The sequence below is a fragment of the Pogona vitticeps genome, chromosome 3 (assembly GCF_051106095.1).
Source record: "Pogona vitticeps strain Pit_001003342236 chromosome 3, PviZW2.1, whole genome shotgun sequence".
In the NCBI taxonomy this organism is placed as follows: domain Eukaryota; kingdom Metazoa; phylum Chordata; class Lepidosauria; order Squamata; family Agamidae; genus Pogona; species Pogona vitticeps.
In genome coordinates this window covers 195,427,385-195,440,121 of record NC_135785.1, presented here as the reverse complement: position 1 = coordinate 195,440,121, position 12,737 = coordinate 195,427,385, and the positions used below count along the sequence as shown (strand labels likewise).

General features: G+C 42.3%; 1 long non-coding RNA gene across 6 annotated transcripts in view; it reads left to right on the top strand.

Moving 5' to 3' along the window:
• Positions 1-12,737, top strand: part of LOC110074082 (uncharacterized) — a 64,819-nt gene that overhangs the window by 17,902 nt on the left and 34,180 nt on the right. The gene's annotated exons all lie outside the window — the stretch shown is intronic.

Genomic DNA, 12,737 nt, shown 5'->3' with positions numbered 1-12,737 from the left:
GTGCACATCCCTGCCTTATATTCATAGGTTGAGAAACTTCCTTAAAATATTCCTACACTGGATCTCTTTCATGGCCTGCTGCCATTATAGGTTTTCTGTTCATGGGAAAGGATATGATAAATCTCATGCTATGCTCACAAAAATCTCAAGATTTCTGGAGTATTCTGTTCAAAACGTTTCACTTTTATTTCTACTGCCTGCCCCTCCCTCCTCACAATACCTCCTTCTTATCCATATCTATTCCACCCCAAACAATCTTCTGTTCATTGAACTTCTTGGAATTTACCACTTAAGGGGTAAGGGTCTAATTGTGTGAATATAAATTTGCAATATAAAAAATAGGATTGAGATGTCTTTCTGAAATGCTTTATTTGAAAGCATTTTTGCTGTTAAAAAGAGGCATGTTATCTCTGCAGACACAAATTCAGAGCTTTGAGAACTGTAAAGCCAAGTATCTGTGATGGTATTTTCTAGATAGAAAAATTACCCCAAATAATCTTACAAAAATCTCTGAGAGAACATGATACTGAATCCTTATGAATAAATTACTGGAATGTATTGATATATTTTTAAACACTGCATGAACATACAATTTCATACTACATAATTAAAAACCAATTCTTATTACATGACAAAACCTTGGGCTATAATGTATCTTAATTAGAAAACTATACAGTATTTAGTTTTTCCTCAAAAAGCTTGCTATCAAACAAAATAAAAACCAATTTAAATTCTAAAAAACCAATTTAAATTTTTAAAAAATCATTCATTTGTATCCATCTCTTAGAGAACCATAACAAGTGAGGAAGAGTGGGGGTGACGTTGTATCACAGTGGGGCACATGTTAGCAGCAGGCTAAGCAGGCCCACAAATTACCTGATCAAAGTCTTCCCTGTTATGGTGATTTCCTTGGTACTGTAGACCAGACTCCCTGAAAAAGAGAGTAATAAGAGAAGTGGAAGGCAGCAGGAAAAGAGGAAGACCAGATATCAGATGGATTGACTCCACAAGCTTGAGTTCGCAAGAGCTGAGCAGGGCCTTCTGGATGTCATGGGGTTGCCATAAGTCAATGGCAACTTGACTAGCATGTAGCAACTAGAGATTGCCTTGGTCCGAGGTGTAAAGAGAGATGAGTGTCCCAAAGGTTAAAGCAAAGACAAATGAGAAATCATCTTGCATGTATAGGCTGGGAAAGTTTCAAAATGAAAGAACTTTCCCACTCTGTAGAAACTTGCCCCTGCCCACTATAAAGTACCACACCCCAATGGAAACATTGAGCACTAGAGAAGAAAGTAAAAGAGAGTTTCAGGAGAATAAAAAGAAAGAAAGAAAATGTTTTTTTTTCCTTCTTGCCTGAAACTAACACCTCTCCTCTTAAAACCCACAGAGCAGTCACAGCTGGGTTGCCTGCAACCTTGAAGAGGGAGTACTAAGACCAAGGGCTGAGGATACATGACAACATTTGGCTTTGAGTCTCTTGTGTGGAGTAACAGAGCTTGGGATGTTAGGTCTGAAAAGGAATGTCCTTGTGCTAAATGGTAGAAATGGGGAGAATAAGTTGCTGGTGTTAATGCTGAAGCCTGAAAACGTTTTATCCATTGAATTGGTGTTATTAATTTGTTACTTACATTGTTAGATTCAAAATAAATGATGGGGTTTATAGAGATGGATATATAGGCTACCAGCATTGATCCCCTAGAAGCACATTTATTTTTTTGGCTCTTTCAAAACTGGTATTTTTGTCACTTGGAATTGTCTTTCCCACTTTGCCATTTTTTGCAGATGTAGTGCATATCCAGTAGGTAGAATTATGATTCCAGCATAGGGAAATACAACTTGTTTGAGGAAGGATTTGTGTCCTATTATGAGGCTAACCCTATACAGAGGCAGTAAGTTATTTGACTTCTTTCCACGTTAACTTCTCTAGTAGAACCCTGTAGAAGCTTTGCCTAAAAGTGTAAGTTCTAAGAAAAGGCTGCACTGTTGCTTCCAGCCATACTTTCCTAAGGGCTATACAGGTCACAGCAACCAAACCTGTTCCTTGCTGTAGGGTCCTGATGTTACTGTAATATAGTGAACAGAAATCCTTCTCATTCACTGTAATAGTGAAGGCTCTGGGGTCTATCCAGAAACATCTGAAGTGCCAAGCTTAGGAATCTCATGTGTAGAGTTAATTCTTAGGTTGAGGTAGATGGGTGGTGCTTTTTCTCTGGAGGAGGAGGAGGATGGGTACACAGACATAAGTATCAATTTTCATGCATTATCAATGCATTTACTTGACTTTTAAAACTTTATCATCAGATAAAGCCGCCTAGAGTGGTCCGGTGGGCCAGATAGGCGGGGTATAAATTAAATAACTAACTAGCTAGCTAACTAGCTAACTAACTAACTAACTAAATAAATAAATAAATAAATAAATAAATAAATAAATAAATAAATAAATGATTAGATAACCAGTTATCAAAACCATGGTAATATCCCCTCACCCATTGCATTTTTGCCCTTCTTGTAGTCTTTACATTTTCTTGGGTCCCTTGTTTATGCAACAGCGTTCCTGTTGTTGTTCTCAGCTGTGTCTCATTTCCCGCCCTTACCCTTCGGGCACAAATGAATAGGTTAGTTTGTTGATGATCCTTGTCTATAAATCAACAGCCAAAGCTCCTCTTTGACTCCAAGTGGAGGTCAATAAAAGCCAGCAGGTAATGAGCGCTGATACCCTCAGAAGGGAAGGGAATAGCAGCTCTCCAGAAGCTAGTATACTGAGAGCTGGCAAAGCCTCATAGACAACAAACTCGGCCTTGGAGTCTGTAGCATAATCCTTTTGATCAGCAAGACGGGGGTTACTGTAGGGTCAATGCTGACATAAAACCAACCAATCAACCAAGACCACCTAGGTATTTAAATTAATCTTTTTTTCCTCCTATGAAGTAAAGAGGGAACACAATTTTCTTCAAGGATTTCTTTCCCTTGAACAGTGCTCCATGCACTGTCTGTTTTCTCTTTCTGTTTTCCTTTCTGTCAGAGCTATTAAGAAAGGTATTGTTATGGCATGTACTTAGTTCCCCATTGCTAAGTACATGCCATCACCACCACCACCAAGGCTGCTGCTGCCCCGCTATCACAATGCAAGCAAGAAAAGAGGTCTTGTATAGACAGCCTTCTTTGCCCACAGTATTTTCTAATGGTCAAGCTATGTTATTATGGCCTGTCTTTCTAAAGGATTTCTTTAAATCTTACATGTGATTAAATAATACACAAATGTCCTCCTCCTCCCCCATTTTCCCCCTTGCAGACAGCTAGCAGAATCAATTTGTTATGGTTCTGCTTCCCGTCAATTGTTTAGAATTTCCAGGATTTAATCTTTCATCCATGTGTATATCCTCTACTTACCTTTGAACGAGATAATGCATTATGCATCGGGCTTTACAGAAGCCAAGCATGAAACCCTATTTCTCCCCCACCCTGGAAAACAGAAAGTCACACTCTTCTTCCTTAGCAAAAATATTACCCTCCGTTAGTGCAGTGTATGCCAACTGCGGTGAAGGTGAACGAGCTCAAGCTTTAGTTTAGAGAGCTCTCCGCGCTACATTTGAGGGCCTGTCCAGACTGGCCGTTTTGGGTGTGGGGTGGGTGTGGGGCTACAAAGGGTCCGTTGAGGTGTGGGGGAGCAATGTGCCATTTGGGGGTTTCCTCCAGTCCCCACAGTAAATGACCCCTTGTGGCCGCATCAGCTCTCAATTACATGCTTTCCTTGATCCTCTGTGTAGGAGCTGGGAAAGCAGATCCTCTTCTCCCGTGCTACAGATCCATATTAACAAAAGTTTACCCAAGTAACTTGTGAGTAAGGAAACAGCAGCAACAATAGCCCAGGACAGTTGCAATGTGAGGGGAGGAGGCTGGGGAGATAGAAGGAAGGTAACCCTCCCCTTTTTCAGTGCCTTTCTCCTCTGCTGGGGCTGTGCTGCTTTGTGCAGGTAGAGCCCATGGAAGCAACAGAGCCCCCCTTTCCTGACTTTTCTCTCAGACCTTATTCAAAGGCCTGGGGTGACTTTCCTTTGTCTGTCTGTTTGTTTGTTAACACAGGTAAGTGGCCTATTGAAATGGCAATGCATCAGCCTGGCATGTTTTTAGAATTTCACTATGTTAGTTAGGGAAATATCAAAAATAAAAGAAGATGAAAATAGAGGAGGGTGTTTCTCCACACTTCTTTTTAACAAATTTCTGGGCTGAGTAATGTTAATAAAAGGTATTATTTAATCAGAGTGGTAAAATAATGATGATGCCATCCTTTCCTCTATAGCAGGGGTCTCAAACATGCAGCCTGGGGGCCATTTGCGGCCCGCCAGATGATAGTTTGTGGCCCCCGCCTTGCCACAAACTAATATCCAGAAGCAGCTCTCTGGCTGTCTTTCTCTCTATGCACCCCCAACACCAGCCCGGCCAGCGGCTGCCTCAGCGCCCTCCTCCTCCTCCTCCTCCTCTTCATCCTGCTTCAGCCACCTTGGTTTTGGGCTCTCCTCACAAAGTTTACTCCCCTGTCGTGGTGGGGGTAGCTGCTGCTGCTGCGCCTTTTTTTGAGGGGGCCCTCAGAGGAAGGTTGCCAGACCTCCGTGTGTGTGTGTGTGTGTGTGTGTGTGTGCGTGTGCGTGTGTGCGTGCACACCTGGGGGCCCCCGCCCCGTTTTGTTTAATTTCGCAGGTACCAATGGGGGCTTTTCTCCTTTGGCAAGGCGATTCTGTGAGGATTTTTTTTTTACATTTTATGTCGTGCCCTCCCCCCCCCCCGCTAAGTGGTTGCCGGCACTCCCTCCTTTTTCCGCTTCTTCATCCTGCTGCTGTTGCTGGCGGTAGTGAAGAAGCAGCCAGAGGGAGTCGTGGCTGGCGCCCCCCCTCCTCCTCGGAGCCCCAGCCGGGCTAAGGAAACTCCTGGGTGGCTTCTGTGATGATTTGTGTTTTTATGTGTATTAGAATGGGATATGTAGTCCTAAGATTGTCCCAATAGCATCCATTTTGATTTAAAGTCTGTTCTGTAGTAGGAAAGTTTTACATGCTGTTTCAGAGAAGCTTCGCTCTCTGGTTATCTCGTTGCTAAGCTGAGTAGAGAGCAGAGACTTTCGTAGTCAAAATAATTCTGCCACAAAGTATGATAACAACTGAAGCTCCATGAGAAAGTTAGGCGGGACAACAAGACCCAGGAGGCATTCTGGGAAGAAGAAGAGTGAGGAGAAGAAGAAAGATGGAGTTTGCCTGAGAAAGGGGCAGACACGTGCTTTTCCCTAAATGAACTATCTTTCCTACCATGGACTGGTTTTCATCTAGCATCAGCCTTTGAAGACCCAAGACACGTGAGATGGACTATGTTATCCTTTATATTAGTTAGCATAGTTTCATTTCTTTATTTTTTCAGCTGGAGTGGGGGGAGTGGAGTGTTCCGTTGGTCTTGAATGAAAATGTACCTACTAAACTATTTTACTATCAACTGAAATCTTTTCTAAAGCAAATCTTTTCAATAAAGCAGTAATGTTTGAAACTGTAGGTGTTAGTTCTTGCACAGACGGGCTGAATGTCTAATTGGCCACGTGTATTTGCTACCCTAAGTTATAGAGCCAGATTGTTCTGAGTATGTGTCTGTGTGTGTTGCTTTCTTACTAAGGAGATTGGCTTCTGAGGAAGAAAATTTAGACAGAACCCGGCTGAGTTCCAAGTGGCTCTGCTCAGCAGTTAGAGGTTTGTCTGGTTTTCGTACTCGTCCCAATTTCCGGCACCCCCATAAATCTTCTTGGAGATACGGGGCTGCTTACATGGTGGCAGCGGTGGGATGAAACACGGGCTTTGATTTATTGTGTTTACTTTGGCTTAAGTTGAAAGCAGCAAGCATCTCGATGCATGTGCTTTTCACAGAGGAAACTTCCAAGCTTTGGCAAAGGGGTTTCTTCCACGCTATTTACTTTGAAGAGCTATAAAATAGCCAAATTGCATTTTTCTTTTAAGCTAAGGGTCTTAATGGAAAGACTTAGCTTTAAGCCAAGTCTGTAAGAACTAATACTTTGTTTATGTAATTGGGCTGTTTAATGAGTGGACATTTTCATGCAAGTAAACGGTCGCCCTTCTTAAGCTCCAGTTTAGGGCTGTTTCCTGCCAGAATGTTTTATGGCTTGCCCACACCCTACAGTTTAGGCTGCAGGAGTGGGGAGAAGATTTTTCCTTTTGGGTCGGATTGGCGTTTGCGTTAGTTGCAGCTTATATGGAGCAACAATTAGCAGGAGAAGAATTTTTGGAATTGCCTGGAGAGCTGTTTGTGACTCAGAGGAAAGTTAAGATTGGTAGTGCATCTGCTAAGCTGCCTTTGGTTAGTACAGATACGAAGCCCTGGCACCAAGAGCTTTTGGAGGCTCTTGAGCACGACGTCTTGACTCCAAGCGGAGCTAAGCAAAGGATTACTTATGATTCTTCACAACTGAGAAGGGAATTACAAAAGGGAAATATAATGGCTAAACTCCCAGCACAGGACGTCCAGGATCTACTTAGATCTGATTCAGATCAGACTTGGACTAAGTTGCAACAGATGGATCAGGCAGAGGAAATGGTGGGTGCCAGCACTCCAGTAGGGAGGGGAGAGCCTGGCAGAGGCATTTCTGATGGGACAGCAGGAGCAGCAGCAGCAGCAGCAGCCGGTGCTGAGCGCCCTGATCCTAACAAGAGTTTATCACCAGTGGATAAGTTAGCAATGATGTTTGCTGATTTTGTTGCTTGTCACACTCAAACTATTCGTAATCAGAGCATGGCTGATGAGTTATTGAAGCAGTACAGAGAGGCAAAGGTGGAGCGTTTGGTTAATGAGCTGAAGGAAAAAGAGGAGTTTAAGAACTCAATAGCCAGTGTTGATAGAAGCAATCTACCTTACTACCATGATGGCGATGATATCTTATCATTTTTATCGATATTTGAACAAGCGTGTCGAGATCTTAAGATACCGGAGGCCTGGCACCTCAAGCTACTGCGTACTCAGTGTTCTGGGCAACTTGCCAACTTGGTAGCCAAATTATCTGATGAGGACCCTGACTGGCCTACTTTTAAAGAGGTGGTAAAGAGAAAATTTGGTTTCACTTCGGAAATACTGAGGCAGAACTTTAGAAAACTGAAAAAACAGCCTAATGAGTGTTATTCTGCACTAGCTGACAAAATAGAACATCTAGGTGATCAGTGGTTGAGCTCCTTGGGCGCCAGTACTTTTGAGGATTTAAGAACTGTGTTGTACATGGAGCATTTTCTTAATTTAGTGCCTTCAGAAATAAGGAGTACTTTGTTGGAGAGAGGATACAAAGACTTGCAAACCCTTGCTTTAAAGACTGATGAAATTCTCTCCTTTAAAACGCATGAACCTGCTGTTAGGCCAAAGACTGCACCAGTAGCGCCTAAGAGACAGAGTCAGCCTGAATTTAGAAAGTCTTTTCCTCAAGAGCCCAGGCAAAGTTCATTTGAGCAACGCAGGAGTCTAGCTCCTAGCCAGAGTAAAACGCCTCTTAAATGTTTTGAATGTGGTGGCTCTCATCTGCGACGAGATTGCCCAAAGTTGAATGTGCCAGCTAGCCAAGTTAAGGAGCCAGCTAGGAAAACACCTGTGCCAGCTCCACGCAGATCTAAAGCAGGCACACCCAAGATGGCGTATGTAAGTTCTGTGCCAGCGGGAACTCAGCAAGTGCCAGCTGCCAGTAATGCAGTTTCTGTGCCTCACCAGTCAAGCATTGTGCCTTCACAGAGTCAGGAAGGAGTTAACTTAACTGTAACCCCTTCGCAAGCCAGTGGAATGCAGGCAACAGTAAACCAATATGTGCCTAGAGTTTTGGACTTACAAATTGCTTCAATTTCCTCAGAAATTGTAAAAGAGACTGCATCAGGAGAGAGGTTTTCTGTTATGGACCCTGATTGCATAGTACCAACTGCGCAAAGGGACTGGGCAACCCGCACATTTTCTGAGGTGGTTTTTCTTCACACACCTGGAGGTGATATGGCTTTAAGTGCTTTTCGTGACTCGGGTGCCGACATTTCTTCGATAAGCAAACGTTTTCTAGACCCCACCTTAATCTTGAACAACCTGAGGTGTCCAGTAAAAACTTATGGATCTATAGAGACTGATCAGCGTTTCATTCCTCTAGCTTATGTCAAAATTTCCTATAAGAGCTGGTCAGGTGCAAAACATATTTTAACCCATGAGGGAAAACCTGATTTTCTTCTTGGAAATGATCTTGCTTTTTTGGATCACATGCAGAGTCAAAATGCAACTTCAATGTCAGTAGTTACGCGTTCTCAAAGTAGGGAGATGCATGATCCTGAACGGGAGCAGGAATCCACTGAGGATAGCTCAGATGGAGACCTTACCCAACAGCAGCCTCTTGCGACCGAACCTGATAATGCAGCTACAACTGAAACTAAAATGGAGGAGGGGATACCTAAGGGATCAGAGGACTTTAGACTGAAGCAACTTAATGATCCCACTCTAGCTTCTTTGAGGTCACAAGCAGACAACTATGCTGAACATCCTGCGCAGCAGCAAGTTAGTTTCCTGTGGGGAGAAAATGGACTTTTGTACAGAGAATATTTCCCCAAATCCAACTTGGACGCCCAACCTGTTCAACAGTTAGTCGTGCCTACTGAATATAGACTGAGAATACTAGAAATGGCTCATGACCATCCAAGTAGTGGGCACCAGGGAATACAAAAAACCCTAAAGAGGATTTCTCAACATTTTTACTGGCCTGGTATTTCAAAAACTGTAAAGGACTATGTCAGTTCTTGTGACTATTGCCAACGCACAGGCCATCAAACTGACAAGGTAAAGGCCGAAATGCAGATTATGGAAATTCCTGACCAAGTGTTCCAGTGTTTGCAAATGGATGTGCTAGGACCTTTTGTTCCTACTAAATCTAAGAAGAAATACATCATTTCTTTCATCTGTTCTGCCAGTAGGTGGATCGAGGCTTACGCTATTAGCAACCTGACAGCTACCACCATAGCTAGAATTATTGTGGACTTGTGCTCGCGTATTGGAGTACCATCCAAAATAATTTGTGATCAAGCAGGAGCCTTTACAAGTGAACTTATGCGTAAGATCTGCGAAATAAGTGGAATAACCATCAGTTTTAGCACGGCTCATCATCCTCAATCTCATGGTATGGTGGAAAGAGGTCAACAAACTTTGCTTAGGATGATTAAAACTTTGACCCAAGAATATGGAAACATTTGGGATGAGCTTTTGCCTTTTGCTTTGTTTGCTTACCGTAGCTCAGCCCATTCTTCACTAGGTGGCTTTTCTCCAAGTGAGGTGGTGTTTGGAAGAAATCTACAAGGACCATTGGACTTCCTGAAATCCGATTGGGAAGGTGTGGTTAAAAGTAGTACTGTGCCAGTTGCTGATTTTGTTAGAAAACTTCAAGAGAAACTCTTGGCTGTCCAGGAGTTAGCCAGAGACAATTTGTTGGACGCTCAAGCAAGTCAGAAGTTCTTCCATGACAAGAGATCCAGACACAGGGAATTTTCTGTGGGTGATTTGGTACTTGTTCTGAACCCACTCAGACCTTCTAAGCTAGAAGTTGTCTGGGAAGGTCCAGGTGAAATTGTTCAAAAATTGGGAAATGTCAATTATCTTGTCAAAATGTTGGATTCTAATAAGAAACCTGTTCTTTACCATGTCAATAGTTTGAAACTGTACAAAGATAGATCTGCAATGGTTTTTCAATGTCATGCTGAATATTTTCATGCTGCAAATGAACCTATTGATATGTTATCTGAATTGCAAGATGCAGGTACCTGGTCTGATAATCTTGTTTTAACAGGTACCGTTGATCAGAAAGAAAGGTTGTTTCAAATTTTAGAACAATACCAAGATGTGTTTTCAGATAAACCAGGTTACACCAAATTGATCAGTCATGTGATAACTACTGAGAACAATGCCCAGCCCATACGGTCTAGCCCATATAGAGCAATTGGTAATCATGCTATCCAAATTGAACAAGAGATACAAAAGATGTTATCTTTGGGGGTGATTGAACCGTCATTCTCCCCTTGGGCTTCTCCGGTGGTTCTGGTGCCAAAACGTAACGCTTTGGGTGAAATTCTCGAGGAAGTAAGATTTTGTGTTGATTACAGAAAGTTAAACAGTGTTACTGTTCCAGATCCATACCCATTGCCTAGAATGGATGATTTAATTGAACATCTTTCAAAGGCTAAGTTTATCAGCATTCTCGATCTAAAGAATGCTTATTGGCAGCTTGATTTAGCTGAAGATTCACGAGATAAGACCGCTTTCATCACTCACGTGGGAACTTTCCGTTTCCGCAGATTGCCATTTGGTTTGAAGAATGCAGGTGCATCATTTCAAAGGATGATAGATAAACTTTTACAAGGTTTACCTTTTGCAAGTGCTTATCTTGATGATGTTGCCATTTTCAGTTCTGATTTTGATTCTCACATGTCTCACATTGAAACTGTTTTGTCCAGACTTCAACAAGCAGGACTGACAGTCAAAGCCAGCAAGTGTCAGTGGATGCAAGGAAAAGTCATGTACTTAGGTCATTTGATTGGGCAAGGAGAAATTCAGACTTTGCAAGCTAAAGTACAATCTATTAATGATTGGCCTATTCCAAAAACTAAGAAACAGGTACGCTCGTTTTTGGGCCTAGTTGGCTACTACAGAAAATTCATTCCTGATTTCAGTCATTTGGCTTCACCTCTGACAGAGCTCACTAGGAAGAGACAGCCTGTCAAGGTAAAGTGGACACCAGAGTGTCAAGGTGCCTTTGAAGCTTTAAAAGCTAAGATTATGGATGCACCTATACTGAAATCCCCTGATTTTGACAAACCATTCATTTTACAAACTGATGCTTCTGAATTAGGACTGGGAGCTGTTTTGTTACAGCAAGGAGAAGATGGGAACCTTTACCCTATCTCATACTTCTCTAGAAAACTCTTGGATAGAGAGAGAAGTTACGCAGTACCTGAAAAAGAAGCTCTTTCTATATTTTGGTCTCTCAATTTACTTAGACCTTACCTATGGGGGTGTAAATTTACACTCCAAACAGATCACAGAGCTTTAGTTTGGTTGCAGAAGATGAAATCTCACAACCAAAAATTGTTGAGATGGAGTCTAGCATTGCAAGATTTTGATTTTGAAGTTCAACACATTCCTGGAAAATTGAATGTAGTGGCAGATGGTCTTTCTAGAATGTACTGTGAAGATTCCTATGAACCTGAACGTTGAAACAATGTATTCAACAGTGTGCTATGTTTCAGTATTGTAATAGTTAATCTGTAGTTGAATTTTGAGATGTAACCATTTAATTACTTTGAATTACTTTTTAGTTACTTTTGCTTGATTTCTTAAAATTAGATCAGATTTACTGCTCTGAATTTTAACGATAATCAGGGGGGGCATGTGATGATTTGTGTTTTTATGTGTATTAGAATGGGATATGTAGTCCTAAGATTGTCCCAATAGCATCCATTTTGATTTAAAGTCTGTTCTGTAGTAGGAAAGTTTTACATGCTGTTTCAGAGAAGCTTCGCTCTCTGGTTATCTCGTTGCTAAGCTGAGTAGAGAGCAGAGACTTTCGTAGTCAAAATAATTCTGCCACAAAGTATGATAACAACTGAAGCTCCATGAGAAAGTTAGGCGGGACAACAAGACCCAGGAGGCATTCTGGGAAGAAGAAGAGTGAGGAGAAGAAGAAAGATGGAGTTTGCCTGAGAAAGGGGCAGACACGTGCTTTTCCCTAAATGAACTATCTTTCCTACCATGGACTGGTTTTCATCTAGCATCAGCCTTTGAAGACCCAAGACACGTGAGATGGACTATGTTATCCTTTATATTAGTTAGCATAGTTTCATTTCTTTATTTTTTCAGCTGGAGTGGGGGGAGTGGAGTGTTCCGTTGGTCTTGAATGAAAATGTACCTACTAAACTATTTTACTATCAACTGAAATCTTTTCTAAAGCAAATCTTTTCAATAAAGCAGTAATGTTTGAAACTGTAGGTGTTAGTTCTTGCACAGACGGGCTGAATGTCTAATTGGCCACGTGTATTTGCTACCCTAAGTTATAGAGCCAGATTGTTCTGAGTATGTGTCTGTGTGTGTTGCTTTCTTACTAAGGAGATTGGCTTCTGAGGAAGAAAATTTAGACAGAACCCGGCTGAGTTCCAAGTGGCTCTGCTCAGCAGTTAGAGGTTTGTCTGGTTTTCGTACTCGTCCCAATTTCCGGCACCCCCATAAATCTTCTTGGAGATACGGGGCTGCTTACAGCTTCCTCGGGCTCTTGCTCCGCTTGGTGGAAAATCTGATGCGGCCCAGCCTCAGCCAGACTCTGCCTCCAGCAGCCCCCAGGTAAATTGAGTTTGAGACCCCTGCTCTATAGCAAAGCTGGGAAGTTCCTGCCTCTCTAAATACTATTGGACTTCCACTCCCGTCATGCATCAGTAGTAATTGTGCTTCCTGGGGTGGAATGGGAATTGCAGGCCAAGAGTCCATTTTCCCCATCCTTTTCTGTGGCAATGGTTGCAGAATAAATTATATGTGTCCCTTTCGAAATTACTGTATATGTAAAGAAAGAGCCCTTTTGGCAAGTGCAAAGCTCCTGAACTCAGGGGGAGCACAACCCTGTCTAGGCCATGTGGCACACTCAGCTCCCAAATATAAGGCTCACCCGCCTTGTAGGGATGCCATCCAGCCTATTTTAGAATCTAGAC